Raw genomic sequence first — 23,819 nt, 5'->3', positions numbered from 1 at the left:
AAAGTGTGGAGAGAAAGGACTGCAAAAAAATAAAATAAAATTGAAAAAAATAAAAGGAAAATAAAACAAGTGGTTTTCAAAAGGAAGACATATAAGTTGGAGAAATTTGGTACTATTACTCTCATCAACTAAAGAGCTTGTTGTGACAGGCAAGAAGCATAATAGCTTGTATAACATAGACGTATTTGTGTGCATATATTTCTCTGCATGTATACATGTGTTATGCATAAATATATGCTTAATTCCTTCATGGAACTTTGGACATTATAAAATTTGATTTTATAAGAGCCAGTAAAAATAGCAGAATACCTTAATTCCTAATGTACTTGGTCATTTATTGGTAGATGACTAACTATATGATTTTTTTTTCTGTTAAATTGTTATTCGTGTGTTTGCTTTGGTAGCTCATATATTAAATAATTGGAATAATACTGTGAAGATTAGCATGGCCTCTGCCCAAGGATGATGCACAAATTTGTGAAGCCTTCCATATATTTCTAAAACAGCTTCGAGGGGTGGGATGGGAAGGAAGGTGGGAAGGAGGTTCAATTTCTTTGGAAGGAATGATGCTAAAGCTGAAACTCCAGTACTTTGGCCACCTCATGCGAAGAGTTGATTCATTGGAAAAGACCCTGATGCTGGGAGGGATTGGGGGCAGGAGGAGAAGGGGATGACAGAGGATGAGATGGCTGGATGGCATCACTGACTAGATGGACGTGAGTCTGAGTGAACTCCGGGAGTTGGTGATGGACAGGGAGGCCTGGTGTGCTGCGATTCATGGGGTCGCAAAGAGTTGGACACGACTGAGGGACTGATCTGATCTGATCTGATCTGATGGCTGATTCATGCTGATGTTTGGCCGAAAGCAGTACAGTATTGTAAAGCAATTCCCCTTCAATTAAACATCAAGAAATTCAATTATTAAAACTGTTATTGGGGATCATATAACAGGTTCACATATCCTTCGTATGAGTAAAGAGGGTCTGACTAGACACTGATGGTGTCAATTATCATTGGTTAGTGATTCATTGACTTTATAGTTGAATGAGAAAAATAAACTAACAAACACTACTGTCTGTGATTCAGTGCCAGAGCAAGCTATAATCCTTGTCTGCCTTCGCTTTTAGGTGGTATAGTGCCCAAACTTTGAAACTGAGGCTGTTCCCAGAAGCGCACAGTCGTAAGTCCTGCCCAGGGTTTTTGTTCCTGATGCTGGAGACTTCTGTTAACTGGTCACTAAGACCGAAATTTTCTCTGCTGAGCATTCTCTAGGTCTATCACGTGCACATGTCTTTATATTTTGGTTTTCTAATTTGATTCTCTTATTCTTTTGATCAAACTACCAAGTCCCTTGATGATTTATTTTTCAGACCCTTTTGTGCTTTGATTTTTCTGATGCTCATTAGTGTATTTGCTTCCACGTCTACCTTTCTGAGTAGTTTTCAGCATCTACATAAACCCTACCCTATTCTCTTACTGTCTGAATGTTGGCGTTTAGCATCAGCATATTTTTATGACTTCATTTTCCTTCTGGTGCAGTTTCTGGTACACAGCTTAAGCTGGTTGGCTAACATCTGGCTTGTTCGTGTTGTCTCCAAACAATTAGAGAACTCTGCTTTCTTTCTAGGCATAAGGCTCCTTGTTTTGAAACCATTACTAATTTTCTATGATTTCACTTCCTGCCACATAAGCTTTGTCTTTCTCAATCTACTGTAACTTGAGTACTATGTGCCTCTATGTTGATATTACTATTTTAAATCAATATCAACCTAGTATAGCAGAGAATTAAAGGGAATAAAATTACAATAGTATTAGTAATAATACATTCCCCCAAATTATAATCCAGTAATGCTCCCAGTTTTAAATGACTTTCTATCCATGTATTGTTGAGGTCCCCTACACATTTTTCCTTACTAGGAGTTTCAATTTTGAAATAGAATGTTGAAAATGATGGAGTGAACACTCTGAAAATCACCTTGGATTTTAGATGCCTCAAGATTAAGTATGTAATTATTAGTTGTTTTTATAATTAGTAGGGCTATTCTTAGCACATATAGATCAGTATAGTGTGATTGCTATCGAATGAAGGATGGATACTGTGAACTGCATCACCAAACACCTGATTGAAGACAAAAAAGCAATGTCAGGAAGACACAGGCTTCTTTTTTGGAAGGAAAAACTTACAGTGTCTGTCATCTACAGTCTACTCTTCAGATTTTTCAAAACACTCTTCCTTTGCTCAAGTAATAATTTTTGCTGTTTGATGGTTGGTTTTGTTTTTTTTTTTTCGTACTGAGTTGCATGAGTCTCTTATGTATAATTGGATGTGAAGCCATTACCAAATATGTGATTTGCAAATACTATTTTTTCATTCCATAGGTTGTCATTTCATTTTACTGATGGCTTCTTTTACTATGCACAAGGTATTGAGTTTCATGCAGTCCCACTAGTCTATTTTTGCAGCTCTTGCTTTTGCTTTGATGACTGAGTTGTTTGAGTTGCTATTTTGGAAAGCAGTCCTTTATCAGTTGTTTTATTTGCTGTTATCTTCTCCCATTTTTACCAAAAGACTCAGACTGGCTGAATGGATACAAAAACAAGACCCATATATATGCTGTCTACAAGAGACCCACTTCAGTCCTAGAGACACATACAGACTGAAAGTGAGTGGATGGAAAAAGATATTCCATGCAAATGGAAATCAAAAGAAAGCCAGATTGGCAATTTTCATATCAGAAAAAATAGACCTTAAAATAAAAACTATTATAAGAGATAAAGAAAGACACTAACAAATGATTAAGGGATCAGTCCAAGAAAAAGACATAACAATTTTAAATATTTATTTACCCACAATAGAGCACCTCAATACATAAGGTAAGCACTAACTGACATAAAAGGGGAAATTGACAGTAACATAATAATAGTAGGGCATGTTTTCACTGCACCTATACCAATGGACAGATCAACAGAACAGAAAATTAATAAGGAAACATAACCCAGAAGGAAATATTAGAGCCAACAGACCTAATTGATATCTCAGCACATTCCATCCAAATGCAGAAGAATGCACTTTCTTCTCAAGTGCACATGGAACATTTTCCTCATCTTGGGTCACAAATCAAACCTCAGTAAATTTAAGGAAATTGAAATTATATCAACCATTTTCTCTGACCACAACACTATGAGACTAGATATCGATTATATGCGAAAAATAACTGTAAAGAACACAAATACATGGAGACTAAGCAACACATTTCTACTGATCAGCACGGGAGTTTTGACCTGCTCCGTTTCCGACCTGGGCCGGTTCACCCCTCCTTAGGCAACCTGGTGGTCCCCCGCTCCCGGGAGGTCACCATATTGATGCCGAACTTAGTGCGGACACCCGATCGGCATAGCGCACTGCAGCCCAGAACTCCTGAGCTCAAGCGATCCTCCAGCCTCAGCCTCCCGAGTAGCTGGGACTACAGGCGCGCGCCACCGCGCCCGGCCAACACATTTCTAAATAATGAACAGGTTACTGAAGAAATAAGGGAAATCAAAATGTTCCTAGAAACAAGGACAATGAAAACATGATGATCTAAAACCTAGAGGATGCAACAAAAGCAGTTCTAAGAGGGAGGTTTATAGAAATATAAATCCTAACTCAAGAATCACATTGAATTGACAATTTAACTTTACATATCTTTAACTCTTTTTAATTTTCTCTTATCAATGTCTTAAAAGTTTTGCATGAAATCTTTCAACACCTTGCTTAAGTTTATTTCTAAATGTTTTATCTTTTTGTGATGCAATAGCAAATGGGATTGTTTTCTTTATTCTACTTTCTGATAGTTTGTTGTTGAGTTTCATATATTGGAATATAGTAAACATAAGATGTTTGCTACATCTTTAAAGAATAGACATTTTCCCGCAAATAAGACATATAGATGATCAAGAGGTATATGACTAGATGCTCAGCATCACTAGTAATCAAAGGAAATGCAGATAAAAAGCACAGCAGATATCACTTCTTACCTGTTTGAATGGCTAGTACCAAAATGTAAGAAATGACAAATGTTATTGAGGATGGGGAGAAAAATGAGTGCTTTTGCACTGTTGGTAGGGATGTATACCGGTGCAACTCCCATGGAATCATAGTGTGGAGGTTCTTCAAGAAATTTAAGAGAGAACTGTTATGTGATGCATTATCCCACTTCCAGATATATAGTCAAAGGAAATGAAATCATTGTCGCAAAGAGAGATCTGTATTCCCATGTTCATTGCAGCATTATTCACAGTAGCCTTGCTATAGGCACAACCTGAGTATCTTTCAACAGGTGAATGGATTAAAACAATGTGATGTGACATATAAAGATAAATATTATTTACCCATTAGAAAAAGAAAGAAATCCTCACATTTTTGGCAACATGGATGAAACTGGAGGGCATTATGCTAAGAGGACCCAGTAACAGAAAGACAAACACCATATGATCTAAATTTTACAGAATCTCAAAAAAAGAAAAAAAGATGGAACTCAGAATAGAAAATGATTGCCAAAATCTGGAGGGTAGGGGAAATAGGGAGAGAATTTTAAAGGTTACACACTTTCATGTATAAAAAGTTAATAAGATCTGAAGACCTAAATTTGAGCTTCATGGTCTAATCATGAGATCTAATCATGAGTTTGAGCAAGCCTTGGGAGTTGGTTATGGATAGGGAAGCCTGTGTTGCTGCAGTCCATGGGGTCACAAAGAGTCTGAAATGAATGAGCAACTGAACTGAACTGGGGATCTGATGTATATCATGGTTATTGTAACTAATAAGAGTGTGTCATATTTTTGAAATTCTCAGAGTGGACTTCATCAAGCGGCATCACTGACTTGATGGACATGAGTTTGAGGAAGCTCTGGGAGTTGGGGATGGACAGGGAAGCCTGGTGTGCTTCAGTCCATGGGGTCTCAAAGAGTCAGCCACGACTGGATGACTGACTCAACTGAAGAGAGTGGAACTTACCTGGGTTCCCTTTAAAAAGCAAAAGTTAAACATGTGTGGTGATGGCAATATTACTTAATAGAAAGGGAAACTCATTTCTAATACATGCACAAATGGAGGTGGACAAGATGACGGAGGGGTAGGTGGAAGTGGGGTACTCCTCACTCCACTGATGCATCAAGAATGTCTAAAGATGCAGCAGTTCTCACAGAAGACCAGGTGAATACTGACAGGACTCCCTGACTACTGAGAAGGAATATCCAAATCCATACAGAACTTGGTAGGACAAAGGAAAGAAGGGAAAGGAGGAAGGGGAAAGAAGGAGCAGAGCAAGTGGGACCAGCCTGAACCTGGGGGTGAAGGGGCTGAAGTGCAGGGGAGAGATCCCCGCATCCATGGCCATGCACTGGGAGGGGGAGGCATTTGAAGCAGTTGGGGAGTGAACTCACTAATCTTTGACAGTCTGAACGGAGTGAGAACCACATAGACAAGCCATGCTGCAGCCTTTCATATCTTGGACAGGGTTGTAAGTCTACTGGTGTCTACGGAAGCTGGGAGCTGGAGCCATGGGGATTATAGAATGATCCCAGGGTGAGGACTCCTATTGACCATGGGGAGTCAGCCTGATGAGATGGGATGGAGAAAATCTGCTGCATGGAATGCTTTTTAAGGAAAGCCATGAGGCCGTAAAAGTAGGGTTCTACTGCCTGTGGAGTAGCGCTATCTCTTTCTTCATGCTGGTACCTGTAGGGTGAGCAATAGAGAAAGACTTTAGTGAGGGTGGTCCTTGAGTGCCTGATGCGCTAATCAATGGAGAACTTTCAATGTCTATATACCCGACCTTACCCTATTCTCTGTCTAAATTTTGGGTTTTAGCATCATAATATTTTTATGAACTTAAATTTCTTCTGGTAGAGTTTCTGGTTTACAAATTAAGCTAATTCCTCATATCTGACTCCTTGGTGTTTCAAGAAACTTTGAGAACCTTCCTTCCTCTCAAGGCCATACTGACCTTTACTTTACTGGCAATGTTGATTTCCCATACTTTCACTTCTTGCCTAATATATTCATTCTTTCTCTACTCACTGTAAACTTAGCAGTAGGTGTCCCTATTGGTATTAATACTTATGATAAATTATTAACCTTTGATTATTAGAGAATCAAAAGGAATAGAGTTACAGTAGTAATCAATCACCCCCAAATTATAATCCATTAATGCTCCCATTTAAAACTGATTTTCTATCTATGCATTATTGAGGTCTCTTAACTCATTTTCCTTACTAGGTGGCTCAATTTTGAACTGAAATATAGAAAACAATGGGGTGGTAAACCTGAAATTACTTTCCTTTTGATATGCCTCATTAGTAAGGATGCAAATGTTATGTTTTTTTCCCAATAGGGCTGTTCTTAGTACACATTATAGCTCACTGCGGGGTGATTGCTATTGATTGAAGAATGTACACTGTGAACTGTAATTGTCAAACAAGTGAGTGGAGACGAAAGTAATGCCAGGAATGCACAGGCTTTTGTTGATCTAGAAGGAAAACCTTGCTGAGTCTCTCGTCTACAGTCTAATCTTCAGATTTATTGAAACTCTTACTTTTCTTATGCTCCATTAAATTTTTGGATTATTTGGGGGTTTTTTGCCCTTGAGTTGAATGTCTCATGTATTTTTGGATGTTAAGCCCTTATCAAATATATGATTGGGAAATATCTTCTGTCAATCTGTAAGTTGCCATTTGATTTTGCTGATGTTCCTTTGTTTGGAGTTGGATGTGGTCCCACTAGTTTGTTTTTGCAGTTGTTGCCTTTGCTTTTGGTGTGAAACCCAAAAAACAGTTGCAAAGACTGATGGCAAGAAGATTTCCTCAATGTCTTCCTCTAAGAGTTTAATTGCTTAAAGTCTTATGTTAAAATTTTTAATCCATTTTTATTTTATTTTTCTGCCTGGAAAAGACAGGGGTAGAGTTCCATTTTTTCATAGGACTGTCCAGTTTTCCCAGTGCCATTTTTGACAAGCTTGTCCTTTCCCCACTGGATATTCTTGGCTCCTTTGTCATAAGCTAACTGACAATATACGGGTGTGTGTTTCTTTCCGGCTTCGCTGTTCTGCTCTGTTGATCTATGTGTCTGTTTTCGTGCCAGAAGCAAATCATTCTGTTTTGATTACTATTGCTTTCTAATACAATTTGAAGTCAACAACCCTAGTCTTGAACTTTGTTCTTCTTTCTCAAGATCACTTTTATCTTTGGTGCTTTGTGATTTAATACAGCAGAATAGACCAAGAAGAGATGGAAAAAGTACACAGAAGAACTATAAAAAAATATCTTAATGACCCAGATAATCACAATGGTGTAGTTTCTCACTCAGAGCCAGAAATCCTGGAATGTGAACTCCAGTGGGTCTTAAAAAGCACTGCTGCCAACAAAGCTAGTGGAGGTGATAGAATTCCAGCAAAGCTATTTAAAATCCTGAAAGATGAAACTATAAATTTCTCCACTCAAAATGTTAGAAAATTTGGAAAAGCCAGCAGTGACCAGAGGACTGGAAAATGTCAATCCTCATCCCAGTTCCCAAGAAGGACAGTATTAAAGAATGTTCAAGCCACTGAACAGGTGCACTCATCTCCAGGGCTGGTAAGGTTATGATCAAAATCTTCCAGGCTAGGCTTCAGCATAATGTGAACCTAGAAATTCCAGATGTTCAACCTGGCTTTAGAAAAGGCAGAGGAACCAGAGATCAAATTGGCAACATTTGGTGGAACATAGAGATACAAGGGAATTCCAGAAAAACATCTGATTCATTGATCTCACCAAACCGTGTGGATCACAACAAAGTGGAAAATTCTTAACGAGATGGGCATACCAGAACAACATTACCTGTCTTCTGAGAAACCTGTATGCATTTCAAAAAGCAACAGTTAGAAGCAGACAAGAACAATAAACTGGTTCAAAATTGGTGAAGGAGTCTGTCAAGGCTGAATATTGTCACCCTGCTGATTTAACTTATATGCAGAGCATGTCATGTGAAATGTTGGACTGGATGAGTCCTAAAGGCTGGAATCAAGATTGCTGGGAGAAATATCAACAACCTCCAATATGTGAATGATACCACTCTAATGGCAGAAAGTGAAGGGGAACTAAAGAGCCTCTGATGGGGGTGAAAGAGGAGAGTGAAAAAGCTGGTTTAAAACTCAATACCAAAAAGGTAATATCATGGCATCTGATCCCATCATTTACATGGCAAATAGAAGGGGAAAAGGTGGAAGCAGTGACAGATTTCCTCTTCCTGGGCTCTAAAGTCACTGTGGATGGTGACTGCAGCCATGAAATTAGAAGACGATTGCTTCTTGGCAGGAAAGCTCTGACAAACCTAGACAGTGTGTTAAAAGCAAAGACATCACTTTGCTGACAGAGGTCTGTATAGTCAAGGCTATGCTCTTTCCAGTAGTCATGTACACATGTAAGAGCTGGGCAGACAGTAAAGAAGACAGAGTGCTGAAAACTAATGCTTTCAAACTGTGGTGCTGTACAAGACTCTTGAGAGTCCCCTGGGCACCAAGGAGATCAAAACCAGTCAACCTTAATAGAAATCAACTTCATACACTCTTCAGAAGGACTGATGCTGAAGCTCCAATACATTGGCCACCTAATGTGAATAGCTGACTCATTGGAAAAGACCCTGATGCTGGGAAAGATTGAAGGCAGAAGAAAAAGAGGCTGACAGAGGATGAGATGGTTGAATGGCATCACCAATTCAAAGGGCATGAACTTGGGCAAATTCTAGGAGATGGTAAGGGACAGGGAAGTCTGGCGCGCTGCAGTCTATGGCGTCAGTAAGACTCAGACATGACCTGGCAACTGAACAACAACAACAGTTTTATACAAGTTGTAGAATTTTTTTTTCTGTTTTGTGAAAAAATGCCTTATAATTTTGAAAGAGACTGCAGTGAATATGTAGATAGCTGTGGGTAGTATGGATGTATTAACAGTATTAATTCTTCCAGTCAATAAATATGAAATATATTTCCTTTTGTGTGTTTCATTTCCTTCATGAGTGTCTTGAATGTTTTCATACATAGATCTTTCAACACCTTGCTTTAATTTATTTCTATGTATTTATTGTTTTGATGCAATTGTAAATGGGATTATTTGTATTTCTGTAATGTGCTTGATTTATGGATAGGTAACTGAGTTTTATATATTCAAATACAGTATACAAAATACCTGCTATTTTTTACAGAATAGACAATTTTCCCCAAATAAGACAATTTTTTATCCGGGCAGTTTTTTATCTGTATCTTTCAAAACTCTGCAATCCCCTTGGTATATACCAGGAGAAATCTATAATTCCTTAGTCCTTGGCTTCATATCAGCACCACAGAGCATTCAGTATAGATGAGGCTTGGGGTTACCTTAGACAAGTCAGTCTCCTCGTTGGGTGCCATGGTTTAATGCTTGTGTTCTCCCAAAATTCATATGTTGAAAACCTAATCCCCAAAGTAACGATTTTAGATGGTGGGACCATTTGAAAATAATTAGGTCATGAGTTCAGAACCCACATGTGGGCAGAGCCCACATTAATAGGATTAGGGCACTTTTGAAAGAGGGCTGAAATACTTGCTCATTCCTTCTATTTAGGGATATGTCCTGGAAGACGCCCTCACTCACTCAACCATGCTGACATCCTGATCTTGGACTTCTAGCCTCCAGAACTGTGATAAATAACGTGGTTTATAAACCACCGAGCCTCGCATTTTGTAATAGCAGCCTGCATGCACTAAAACACTGGACATGATTAAGTGGGAAAAAACAATTGTCAATCTTTTTTTCCCTTCCTAGGTCATGAGTATAGAACAGGAGCATAGACATTCAATTCCAGTGGCACGTGGTAACATACTTCATAGAATTCTACATTTCTTTCAAATTGTAGTTCTTTGACATGCTCACCTGGGAAGATATTTTCTTAGATATAATTAACATTTAAACCAATAGATTTTGGATTTTATGGGATCAGTTGAGGGTGTTAAGAGCAAAGATAGAGGTTTCCCAAAAAGCAATTCAGCCTGAAGATGGCACCATTATTGGTACCCCAATCAGCAGCCCGTCAGCCTAAAGATGAAGCAACTGCACCCTAAGGCCTGTCACTGAGCTCTCATCAGAATCCTAACTTAACTGCTCTTTGACATAGAAAACTTATCTTGACTTCTCTAGGCCTTGGTTTTCTCAACTAAACAAGGACATTAGAGTAGAAAATTTTTACATTTCCAAAGAGTATGCAAATCATTGTATAAAACATAATCCCAAACTGAGGTTTTATTCTTTTTCCTGAAAAAGATTGGTCATGAAGCTTCCTTGTTTGGATCTCTTCTACTTCGCACTATCTGCTCTATCTCACAGCATATTTCTTTAGCTTAGCTTTAAGAAAAATTCCTTGATAGAAATAATTACTTGATTGTTATGGAATACTACTTTTATCTTTTATCTTTGGTCTTTCATTGAAAAGCAGGAGTTGTAGTTAGGCACACTAGTGAGAGAAACTGCTTCTAAATGTCAGTATGCCACCTTGAGGAATTTTTCTATGCGTAGATGCTCAGTCAAGTCCAACGCTTTCCCACCAGGCTCTTCAGTCCATGGGGATTCTCTAGGCAAGAATACTAGAGTGGTTTTACGTGTCTTCTTCCAGGGATCTTCCTGAATAGGCATGAAATCCAGGTCCTGTACTGCAGGGGGACTCTACTGTCTGAGCCAACAGCTCCCAAAAAAATGAGTATTGACATATACAGAAGATGCATGATTTGTCTACTTTTGTTTACTGCAACAGTGTTTTCTTTTTCCAGTTAACATATCAGTCCCATTTCTATTCACCTGAAAGCAATCTAGAATCCAAGTTCTTTCTGAAAGAAAAAAAAAATTACACAAAAGTAACTTTTATCTTTTTTTTTAATTTTATTTTATTTTTAAACTTTACATAACTGTATTAGTTTTGCCAAATATCAAAATGAATCCGCCACAGGTATACATGTGTTCCCCATCCTGAACCCTCCTCCCTCCTCCCTCCCCATTCCATCCCTCTGGGTCGTCCCAGTGCACCAGCCCCAACCAACTGCTCTGAAAGAGCAGTTAAGATTCAGTCCTTTTCAGCCTTTTTGTCAGTGGCCGATTATCACATTATCTTAGGACATGAAACAGTGGGGGCTAGTGTATGTGGAATAAAAGACCGAACAGGTTTTAGTTCACTGTATGCTGTAAGAGCAGCATCAAAAATTCATTGAAATTTTATTCTGCACGAATAAAAATGTTTCATTGAACAAACACCTAATGACGGCCTGTTGGATGCAAAGAATGGACAGCAGTGAAGAGCACACATGTGGATTTTACAGAAAAACAGAAATGAGGTGAATTTCAAAGTTAAATGTTGTACCACAATTGGGACACGTGTCGAGAGGGAAAAGCACAGAATGCCCTATGTCCACAAAACAAGGAGACCTGAGCTGTGTCAGAGTCAGGAAACGCTGTTTGGAGGAACTGGTTTTTACTGAGATCTGAAAGATGTCAAGGAGGTAATCATGTAAGAGAGAGAGGGTGCTCCAGGGAGAAGAAGGCATTTATAAAGAGCTTTAGCCATATGTGAGAATATAGAGTGAGAAGAACAGACATGCCAGGATTGAATCTTCAAGGAATTAAATTTACTTGGTAAAACTTATGCTTTCTCAAGATAGAAAGAAGAATGGAACTGGAGGAATCAACCTACCTGACTTCAGGCTCTACTACAAAGCCACAGTTATCAAGACAGTATGGTACTGGCACAAAGACAGAAATATAGATCAATGGAACAAAATAGAAAGCCCAGAGATAAATCCATGCACATATGGACACCTTATCTTTGACAAAGGAGGCAAGAATATACAATGGATTAAAGACAATCTCTTTAACAAGTGGTGCTGGGAAATCTGGTCAACCACTTGTAAAAGAATGAAACTAGAACACTTTCTAACACCATACACAAAAATAAACTCAAAATGGATTAAAGATCTAAACGTAAGACCAGAAACTATAAAACTCCTAGAGGAGAACATAGGCAAAACACTCTCTGACATACATCACAGCAGGATCCTCTATGACCCACCTCCCAGAATATTGGAAATAAAAGCAAAAATAAACAAATGGGACCTAATTAAAGTTAAAAGCTTCTGCACATCAAAGGAAACTATTAGCAAGGTGAAAAGGCAGCCTTCAGAATGGGAGAAAATAATAGCAAATGAAGCAAATGACAAACAACTAATCTCAAAAATATACAAGCAACTCCTACAGCTCAACTCCAGAAAAATAAATGACCCAATCAAAAAATGGGCCAAAGAACTAAATAGACATTTCTCCAAAGAAGACATACAGATGGCTAACAAACACATGAAAAGATGCTCAACATCACTCATTATCAGAGAAATGCAAATCAAAACCACTATGAGATTCCATTTCACACCAGTCAGAATGGCTGTGATCCAAAAGTCTACAAGCAATAAATGCTGGAGAGGGTGTGGAGAAAAAGGAACCCTCTTACACTGTTGGTGGGAATGCAAACTAGTACAGCCACTATGGAGAACAGTGTGGAGATTCCTTAAAAAACTGGAAATAGAACTGCCTTATGATCCAGCAATCCCACTGCTGGGCATACACACTGAGGAAACCAGAAGGGAAAGAGACACGTGTACCCCAATGTTCATCGCAGCACTGTTTGTAATAGCCAGGACATGGAAGCAACCTAGATGTCCATCAGCAGATGAATGGATAAGAAAGCAGTGGTACATATACACAATGGAGTACTACTCAGCCATTAAAAAGAACACATTTGAATCAGTTCTAATGAGGTGGATGAAACTGGAGCCTATTATACAGAGTGAAGTAAGCCAGAAAGAAAAACACCAATACAGTATACTAACGCATATATATGGAATTTAGAAAGATGGTAACAATAACCCTGTGTATGAGACAGCAAAAGAGACACTGATGTATAGAACAGTCTTATGGACTCTGTTGGAGAGGGAGAGGGTGGGAAGATTTGGGAGAATGGCATTGAAACATGTGTAATATCATGTATGAAACGAATTGCCAGTCCAGGTTCAATGCATGATACTGTATCCTTGGGGCTGGTGCACTGGGACGACCCAGAGGGATGGTGTGGGGAGGGAGGAGGGAGGAGGGTTCAGGATGGGGAGCACATGTATACCTGTGGCGGATTCATTTTGATGTTTGGCAAAACTAATGCAGTGTTTCAGGTTTAAAAAAAAAAAAAAAACAACTTATGCTAACTGGACAATGAATACAAGGTGGAATATGATCAGTTCTGTGAAAGAGATGTTTTACCAAGTTGATCACATCACTGACTTTATGAACGTGAGTCTGAGTGAACTCCAGGAGTTGGTGATGGACAGGGAGGCCTGGCATGCTCGATTCATGGGGTCGCAAAGAGTCAGACATGACTGAGTGACTGAAGTGAACTGAACTGAACTGTGAAAGAGATAAGAATCAAGTTTCGCAGAGCATAGGAGTTATTTCCATTTGCTGGGTAATTCGGTAAGATTCACCTAAACCTAGGAAATCTGGTTTCTATTGCTACTTTTGCATCAAGTTTTATAAGTTTAGATAAGTGACATAATCATTCTTGGATTTACTTATATATCCTTAATATGGGAGGATTGCCTAGATAATGTCCAAGGTTTCTTACTTTTCTGAATACCCAACGAATCCCACTGGTTATTATGGAATTAAAAAAAAAAAACCCTTTACATACCAAGTGTAATGTCTGAAATACCTACATAATTATATAAAAAGCATGGAAATTCTTGCAATTTTTCTTTTTTTCAGTTCTTTAAAAATATATTTTCCAGATAAAATGGCAAGATATTTAAGGAATACATGACAATTTAAATAGGTATACATTATTAATGAATTCCTCATTGATTTAATTTACATATCTATTAATATCACCTTACATATTAACTTTCAAGATCTTTTTGGTGAGGACTTTTAAGTTTTAGTCTCTTACATGTGGGCTAAGTGACTTCAGTCATGTCCAACTCTTTGTGATCCCATGGACTATATAGCCTGCCAGGCTCCTCTGTCCATGGGGATTCTCCAGGGAAGCATGTTAAGGTGGGTTGCCCTGCCCTCCTCCAGGGGATCTTCCTGACCTAGGGATTCAACTCTTTATTCTTTATGTAATGTCCTTGTATTCCTTTGTCTTTGGAAATTTTCTTTGCTCTAAAGTCTACTTTATCTAATATTAACATATGCTTTTATCCTTTTATTTTCCAAATTATCCATGCCATTATTGAGTTTCTTGGGTTTTCCTGGTGGCACAGACAGTAAGGAATCCACTTGCCTTGTAGAGACCTGGATTCAATCCCTGGGTTGGGAAGATCCCCTGGAGGAGGACATGGGAATCCATATTCTTGCCTGGAGAATTCCATGGACAGAGGAAGCTGGTGGGCTACAGTCCATGGGGTCACACAGAGTCAGGCACAGCTTAGCAACTAAACCACCACCTGGTTTTCCTTCACATGTATTCCTTGGGAGGAACAGCCCTACTCAGGCTGCCTTCTCATGCTAGGTTGGAGGTCAGGAATGCTGGGACTGGGGTGTCCTCTCTTAGGTGCTGCTGTGTTGCTGTTCCATTCTTCAGGCCCTAATCTAGTTCACCATCTTCTTGCCAAATATAAAAGGTCCCTTTAGTGGTCTCTTCTTATTTCCAGAATAAATAGAGGAGTAGGCACAAAGAGATCAAGACCATCTTATATGAACCAGAAAGAAGCCCAAGGTGTGTTTTTTAACCTAGGGAAGAGCTTTCATGGAAGGATTTTGAGGAAAAAAGTGGAAAGGAGTCCACAGAAGGCTGGAGATGAAAGTCGTGGAGTCCTTTTTTTTTTTTTTTTTTTCCTTAATTACTAAGAATTTTATTTTATTTTTTAGTTTTTTCCTTTTTTTATTTTATTTTATTTTTTAACCTTACAATATTGTATTGGTTTTGCCATATATCAAAATGAATCCACCACAGATATACATGTGTTCCCCATCCTGAACCCTCCTCCCTCCTTCCTTGCCATACCATCCCTCTGGGTCATCCCAGTGCACCAGCTCCAAGCATCCAGTATTGTGCATTGAACTTGGACTGGTGACTCATTTCATATATGATATTTTACATATTTCAATACCATTCTCCCAAATCATCCCACCATCGCCCTCTCTCACAGAGTCCAAAAGACTGTTCTATACATCAGTGTCTCTTTTGCTGTCTCGTACACAGGGTTATTGTTACCATCTTTCTAAATTCCATATATATGCGTTAGTATACTGTATTGGTGTTTTTCTTTCTGGCTTACTTCACTCTGTATAATAGGCTCCAGTTTCATCCACCTCATTAGAACTGATTCAAATGTATCTTTTCTGATGGCTGAGTAATACTCCATTGTGTATATGTACAACAGCTTTCTTATCCATTCATCTGTGGATGGACATCTAGATTGCTTCCATGTCCTGGCTATTACAAACAGTGCTGCAATGAACATAGGGGTAAAAGTGTCTCTTTCCCTTCTGGTTTCCTCAGTGTGTATGCCCAGCAGTGGGATTGCTGGATCATAAGGCAGTTCTATTTCCAGGTTTTAAGGAATCTCCACACTGTTCTCCATAGTGGCTGTACTAGTTTGCATTCCCACCAACAGTGTAAGAGGGTTCCCCTTTCTCCACACCCTCTCCAGCATTTATTGCTTGTAGACTTTTGGATCACAGCCATTCTGACTGGCGTGAAATGGTACCTCATAGTGGTTTTGATTTGCATTTCTCTGATAATGAGTGATGTTGAGCATCTTTTCATGTGTTTGTTAGCCATCTGTAGGTCTACTTTGGAGAAATGTCTATTTAGTTCTTTGGCCCATTTTTTGATTGGGTCATTTATTTTTCTGGAGTTGAGCTGTAGGAGTTGCTTGTATATTTTTGAGATTAGTTGTTTGTCATTTGCTCCATTTGCTATTATTTTCTCCCATTCTGAAGGCTGTCTTTTCACCTTGCTTATCTTCCTTTGTTGTGCAGAGGCTTTTAAATTTAATTAGATCCCTTTTTTTTTTTTTTTTTTTTTGCTTTTATTTCCAGTATTCTGGGAGGTGGGTCATAGAGGATCCTGCTGTGATATATGTCACAGAGTGTTTTCCCTAGAGAAGAGCTAACACCTATCCTACTCAAACTCTTCCAGAAAATTGCAGAGGAAGGTAAACTTCCAAACTCATTCTATGAGGCCACCATCACCCTAATACCAAAACCTGACAAAGATCCCACAAAAAAAGAAAACTACAGGCCAATATCACTGATGAACATAGATGCAAAATTCCTTAACAAAATTCTTGCAATCAGAATCCAACAACACATTAAAAAGATCATACACCATGACCAAGTGGGCTTTATCCCAGGGATGCAAGGATTCTTCAATATCGGCAAACCAATCAGTGTAATACACCACATTAACAAATTGAAAAATAAAAACCATATGATTATCTCAACAGATGCAGAGAAAGCCTTTGACAAAATTCAACATCCATTTATGATAAAAACTCTCCAGAAAGCAGGAATAGAAAGAACATACCTCAACATAATAAAAGTTATATATGACAAACCCACAGCAAACATTATCCTCAATGGTGAAAAATTGAAAGCATTTCCTCTAAAGTCAGGAACAAAACAAGGGTGCCCACTAATTGATGGAATAACAAAAGAACTAAAGATGATTACTAATTGAGCTCACAAAATTTTACATATGAATATGAAGAGAGTTACTTTATTAGCATGTGAGATGAGTGCAATTGTGTGGTAGTTTGAGCATTCTTTGGCATTGCCTTTCTTTGGGATTGGAATGAAAACTGATCTTTTCCAGTCCTGTGGCCAAGCTGAGTTTTCCAAATGTCATGACAATGAGTGCAGCACTTTCACAGCATCATCTTTCAGGATTTGAAATAGCTCAGTTGGAATTCCATCACCTCCACTAGCTTTGCTAAAATCATGGCTTCTGGTCCCATCACTTCATGGGAAATAGATGGAGAAACAGTGGAAACAGTGTCAGACTTTATTTTTTGTAGGGCTCCAAAATCACTGCAGATGGTGATTGCAGCCTAGAAATTAAAAGATGCTTACTCTTTGGAAGAAAAGTTATGACCAACCATATTGAAAAGCGGAGACACTACTTTGCCAACAAAGGTCCATCTAGTCAAGGCTATGGTTTTTCCAGTGGTCATGTGTGGATATGAGAGTTGGACTGTGAAGAAAGCTGAGCACCAAAAAATTGGTGCTTTTGAACAGTCGTGCTGAAGAAGACTCCTGATAGTCCCTTGGACTGCAAGGAGATCCAACCAGTCCATTCTAGAGGAGATCAGCCTTGGGTGTACTTTGGAAGGAATGATGCTAAAGCTGAAACTCCAATACTTTGGCCACTTCATGTGAAGAGTTGACTCATTGGAAAAGACTCTGATGCTGGGAGGGATTGGGGGCAGGAGGAGAAGGGGATGACAGAGGATGAGATTGTTGGATGGCATCACCGACTCGATGGACATGAGTTTCCGTGAACTCCGGGATTTGGTGATGGACAGGGAGGCCTGGCGTGCTGCGATTCATGGGGTCGCAAAGAGTCGAACATGACTGAGCGACTGAACTGAACTGAACTGATGAAAAGAGTTATTCACATATAATTGTACTCTTGGCCCCTTGTGGTATTCTGAGAACTTAGATTGAAACTATAAGTAAAAGAAATTACTTTATTATGATAGTTAAATAACTGGTATAATTATGTGTGTACATTGAGAATCCATTAGTCCAGTAGCCATAAAAATGAGTGTCCTCATCCCCTGGGGAAGAAAATGTTACCATTTCCATTTCTATTTATTTTTATCTCAGTGTCATTTAGTTTATATTTTGTGTATATTTTTTAAATGTCATAATATATTAGAATAGCAATGTATATATAATACTTTTCCATAATATAATTAGGTCACTGACAGTGTGTTGAAAAATGGAAAATACATTGGAGATTAGTTCTTCAGGAATCAGACAATTATCAAAATTTGCTGCATAAAATGTTACTTAATTTGGGGGAGTTTACCAAAAATTTTTTATGAAACCAGTTCAACTGAAGAGAGGCAGATGTTCAGAACATGCATATTTGCATGAGTTTGCATAGAGCCTCAGAGATGGAAACAATTTTGCAGTTGGATAGAAGACCAAGAGACATGACTGGACAGGGAAAAAACGTGAATCTTGAATGCAAGAGAACATGTTTGCTCCCCTCAGTGTGGTCTAAGTTGTTTTTCTTTAAATCACCTCCCTTTCCTCACCTTTATTCCCTAAACCCCATCCTCTGCCTTAATATTTATTTTCCAATAGTACAGATCACCTGTTAACATACCATATAATGTACTTGGATTCATGTTTATTGCAGATTGTCTGTCTTCCCACAGCTAGAATATCAGTTCCATGAGAAGTGTCTGCCTGCTTTGTGTATTGATGTAAACTAAGCACCTATAAGAGTTTCTGAGTCAAGGAGGAATTAAGTCAATGATCAGTTGGTTAAATGACCAATATCAGAGTACTGGGCAGGCCTATAGGTTTCAAAATTTGTGATTTTCATTAGCTATTGTAAAAAAGCAGTTCTACAGTTAATGTTACAAGGTTAAGACACGTTTCTGTATCTATTATCAGCATAAGCATAAACTACATTTGAAGAAAGTTTTTAGACCAAACATGATAGCCAAATGCACAGTTGAAAAAACAAATTATACTACTTGATTTGCTTTCTTTATCCAAAATATAATTATACTCCTTTTCAAAAACTTTTCCTTACATAGGTGTGTGTACATATATGTTTATATATATAAATAAAATTCCATCTAGTCAAAGCTATGGTTTTCCCAGTAGTCAGTATGGATGTGAGAGCTGGACCATAAGGAAACTGATCCCGAGGAACTGATGATTTTGAACTGCAGTGTTGGAAAAGACTCTTGAGAGTCCCTTGGGCTGCAAGGAGATCAAACTGGTCCATATTAAAGGAAATCAGCCCTGAATATTCATTGAAAGGACTCATACTGAAGCTGAAGCTCCAATACATTGCCACTTGATGCAAAGAATTGACTCATTGGAAAAGACCTTGGTGCTGGGAAAGATTGATGGCAGGAGGAGAAGGAGCTGGCAGAGGATGAGATGGTTGGATGGCATCACCGACTTGATGGGCATGAGTTTGATCAAGCTCCAGGAGATGGTGGAGGACAGGGGAGCCTGATGTGCTGCAGTCCATGGGGTCTCAAACAATTGGATATGACTGAGTGACTGAAGTAAATTGAAGGTATGATGTGTTATGTACATAATATAATGATTATATGATCATCATACATAGGTCACATTGACATATATGCTATTTCAGTTTCAGGTATCATTATACATAGATAATATTGACATATAATGTTATTTTGGTTTCAGGTGTACATTATTATTTGATATATATTGCAAAATGATCACCACAATAATTCTGGTGAACATCCCTCATTAGAAATAGTTACAATTTTCTCCTTGTGATAAAAACTTTTACTATCTCTTGGCAGTATTCAAATAGGCATAAGTATTTTCCCTTTTTGGCTTAGTGCAGTTAAATGAGACAAGTGGTGCTAAGTCGTAGAATCAAAGAATCATGTTGAAACAGTTCAGTTGAATCAAACGTCTCAGTGCCAACTCATATAGAGCTTTCTTGAAAAATCCATCCTGATTAGGCCCACCTGACTCCCACACACATGGTATGGTGTGCAGGCATACATCAGTGTTTAAGCCTTATGCTATATTTTCCAATTGTCCATGAATTTCTTTCTGGACATCATTCAGTGCTTCATCCGTCTCCTGTCTTCACTATCCAAAGAGGTTAAAATTATGGCAGAAGACGTTTAAGTAGCTAGACTTGCAATTGCTGCCCACTGGGCATTTTGGAAAGAGGCTGGGAAGGAGTCCTTCTAGTATTAGTGTTTTATTTTCAGGGGATTATGAAGCTTTTCAGTTTGAAGAGTCCATCAATACAAATATATCTCAGGAGTGAGCACTGTTTAATTTTTTACTTGATTAGTGATTAGCTGACCGTCTGCTGAGAGTAATGCTATGAAGCATGAGTAAACAAGGGAGAATTCAGGCAAAAGGAATGAAAAACTCTGGGAAAAGTGGACACATGATTAAGGAGACCATTACCTCTATTTGGTTTAGGTTTTAGGTTTTGTTTAGACTGACTCTGTAAAGGTATGGGTTGTTTCTATTTGATTTCCATTCATCCTCTATGCTTTACAATGTATGTCTTATTTAACTGTTGAAAGTGACTGGTGACTTGTTATCACTGGGTAGTTGTGCTTTGGTTCTGGTATTCCATAGGGTCTAGCAGAGGCACCTTAGAGTACTTATTTCTATCATTTGCTGCAGAACCTTAACATTTTTTGGTGATTCCTGGTACTAAGATGATGAAATACAGGAAAATAGAGCTCAGGTGCTTTTGGATAAAACCTTAATTTATCTCCCCCCTTCTCTCTGACTTTTCAGTCATTTATTGACTCAACTAGTCCCATATTGCTGGATGCCCTTTTTGGCTCTTCTGTCTGCCTCATTCCTTGCTTGTGGTCAAGGTCTATTTCATTTCCTGTATCTCTCACATGCTTTGTGTCTTTTTACTTGGCAGAGCCCTCTTTGATTTTTAGTGTCATAATATTCCCAGCTTTTTCTCGTCTCTTTCTTTTTCTCTAGCAGCCCCAGCAGCCACAACTCCTCTATCCACATTAAAGTTTCTCTTTTCTAATTCTGGACATTCTGCTCTCCTGGATTGAATATTCTTGGTTTCTTGTTGCATTGAAGAATAAAGACAAACTCTCCATTTTGCAATATATGATTCTCCCTAATGCATAAAAATCCATACAAGTATTTTTCCATTCTAACCCTACAATAATATATACAGTATATCATGGGAGCATAATCATGAGACATACAACATGAATGGTAAGAAATGAACATTTCTTGTGTTTTGGTCAGACTTAATTATTCCCTGATACCTTATAATGCTATATGTATTAATAGCTCAGTTTCCTTGATCTAGGATGTCAGAGATCCTTACTTCATAGGATGATCCTAAATGAATTGACAGATATACTGTTTTTCTGTTTTTGCACATCAATATCCCGTCAACTTTTCAAAACTCCATCATAAAGCTATCCCATTTGCGTCACTCCTATGACACACTCAGGTGGCTCCTAGCTGTGCTTCAATGCACTGTAGCCCCGTGGTGGTATCACATCTTATTCTTCTTCACGCTACCATGCAATATAGCAGTTTGTGTGTTTATATCACCCTCTCCTTTTCCACAAATTGAGGGCCTGCTTTGGGAAAATAGAGATTTTTTTAAACCTCAGTGTAAGTCCTCTTTGTATCCATGACATGTGACTTACTAATCTATAAGGTCAGTGAACTTCAAAGGTTCATCATTTGTTTGTTTCCTTTCAATAACCACTGTTACTATTCTTGATATAATAGGGCCATTTCTTCAAAAGTAATCTTACATGGAAATCTGTAAAAGAAGGGAAAATCAACACTTTCTGGATGGCAAGGGAGTGATTGTTAAATGCTGTCCAAATATCCCCTCTTTGGCTATTCCTGACTGACTCTATAGTATATCTATGGCTCTGTGCAATATTTTCTGAAATCTGCAATATTCACTTTTTATGTCACAGTCAAGCAGAGAGAGAGCTTTAAGGTCACCACCTCTGTTGTTGATCTAAAGTCCTAAATATATGCTTGAAATAAATTTTTAAAGAGACAAATACATGAAGATGTGTGTGGTCTATTGGTGTGTGTATGTTTCCTCCAATTGCATTGTCCCCCTTATTGACAAATTTTCCCTCTAATAAATGCCATCCTCTCTGCTGGAAATATCTGCATTAAAGAAAGTTAAGCAAGTAACAAAATAGAATTAGATGTTTTGGGCAGTAAATGACTTAGAATGTGCTTACCTTGTTTTTTCATGGAAAGGGAATATGAGATATTTGCTCTTAGGATATTAAGAAAAGCATATATATTTGGGTCCTTAAAAATAAAGTGTTCTAACAGCATTTCATCCTTCACTACCCAAGTCCTAGACTTACCTTCCCTTTGCTGTTTTTCCTTCCTTCTGTCTTTCCCTTCCTTCTCTCTTATTCATCCCCCTTTCCCTTCTACCGTTGATTTCCCATTTTCTTTATCAGGAATTACTGCTAAAGCCCTAAAGATGCTGTAAAACCAGCCCAGGTACATCACTGAATTCTCAGGAGAGCCAGTCAGAGATTGGCCCTCATCCCAGGTTGTTTGGAGGCTGTTGAACAAGCTGAGCGTCGCTAATCCAGTCACATTGCTCCAGTCTCAGTAGAGACTCAGTCTATTTGGAGGATTTTATAATTCAGGGACCTACTAGGGCATGTTTGTAAGGCCAAATAATTAATGACAAGGATAGTTACTCTAAAAGGAAGAGAGAATGGCATCTCACTTCTCAGTAAATGTGTTTTTGAATCCAGCTTTCTGATCTCCTCAGTGTCTACGTGACCAGTTGGACAATTGTCCAGAATCCCCAGGCAGGGGACAGATGCACACCAGTATATCTGCCATTCTATTGATCAGAGTGTTTATGATACATGGGGTTCCTGTGGGTCAGTTAGTAGGCAGCTGACTGTGGTTGCTTAATTTTCTCCAGATGGTGCTTGCTAGTGAGGGAAATAGAGAGGCTGTGGAGAATACTGCAGGTGGGGAGCTGTGGTTCCAGAACATTTCCCCTGATTAAAAAGGAAACTATGAGGTTGGGGATCCCCAACTTGTGAAACCTGGAAAATCACAAGGGTATCCCACAAGGGAAATACTTGGAGGTCAGGAGGAATTTCAGATCAGTCTGTCTGGACCAAGAATATGCTACAACACTACCATGTAAGTCAGTGATGTCAGAACTTTCCCATCTCGTTACCATCTCCCCTGCTCCAACATGGCCCAAGGAATGAAAATCCAGAGAGGGAGAGAGAAGGAAAGTTGCAGAAATGGACACGTCTGCACTTCCTGGTAGGTTCCCTGGACCTCAGCAGGGGAGAGGGAAACATTGAATAGGCTGAATATGAGATGGAGCTGACACTTGACTGACCTGGACTTTGAAACCCAGAGTGATAGAATGATTGGAATGGCTGCAAGGTGATGCAGGAAATGAGGATGCAGTGGAGTGTGGGTGATGACAGCCACTGCAGGAGGATGAGCCATTTCACCTTTGTATCTGCTACGGTCTCAACCTTTGTGTCCCCCAGAAATTTCATATGATGAAATCCTGATTCCCATGGTTATGACATCCATAGGTGGGGCCTTTGTGAGGTGATGGAGTTGTAAGGATGAAGCCTCTTCAATGAGATGAGTGCTTTTATATATAAGAGACATTCATAGCTCCCGAGCCCTCTCCCGTGTGAGGATACAGTAGGAAGTGTGTGACTAGAATGGACCCTGCATGACCCCACTGTGGAAATCCATTTCCATTGTTTTTAAGCCTGTGATATTTTGTTATAACATCCCCGAAGGACTAAGACAGCATCCTATCAATCTTTACACAGTTCAGTAAACCTCATACTATTTACACAAAAGTGCAAAGCACTTATCTTGTCTGGTATAACACTGTGGTAGTTGGCTGAAAGTCGTGGCTGGCTTTCATAAAGAATCCTGAGAATTCAGTCTTCTTGGTAGCATGACCAGAACCATGAACAATTGTCTAATTCTTTGATTCTAATAACTTGACCCAG

At 38.8% G+C, this 23,819-nt stretch overlaps 1 non-coding gene across 1 annotated transcript; it reads left to right on the top strand.

Annotated features, from left to right (window-relative positions):
* Positions 1–386: 386 nt before the first annotated feature.
* Positions 387–497, top strand: LOC112583046. The gene has a single exon (XR_003107409.3). It is a non-coding gene; the product is annotated as a U6 spliceosomal RNA (small nuclear RNA).
* Positions 498–23,819: the final 23,322 nt, after the last annotated feature.

Source organism: Bubalus bubalis, chromosome 2, assembly GCF_019923935.1.
Source record: "Bubalus bubalis isolate 160015118507 breed Murrah chromosome 2, NDDB_SH_1, whole genome shotgun sequence".
NCBI classification, from domain to species: Eukaryota; Metazoa; Chordata; class Mammalia; order Artiodactyla; family Bovidae; genus Bubalus; species Bubalus bubalis.
Note: the sequence above shows the minus strand (reverse complement) of the source record. Positions and strands in the feature narration are given on the sequence as shown.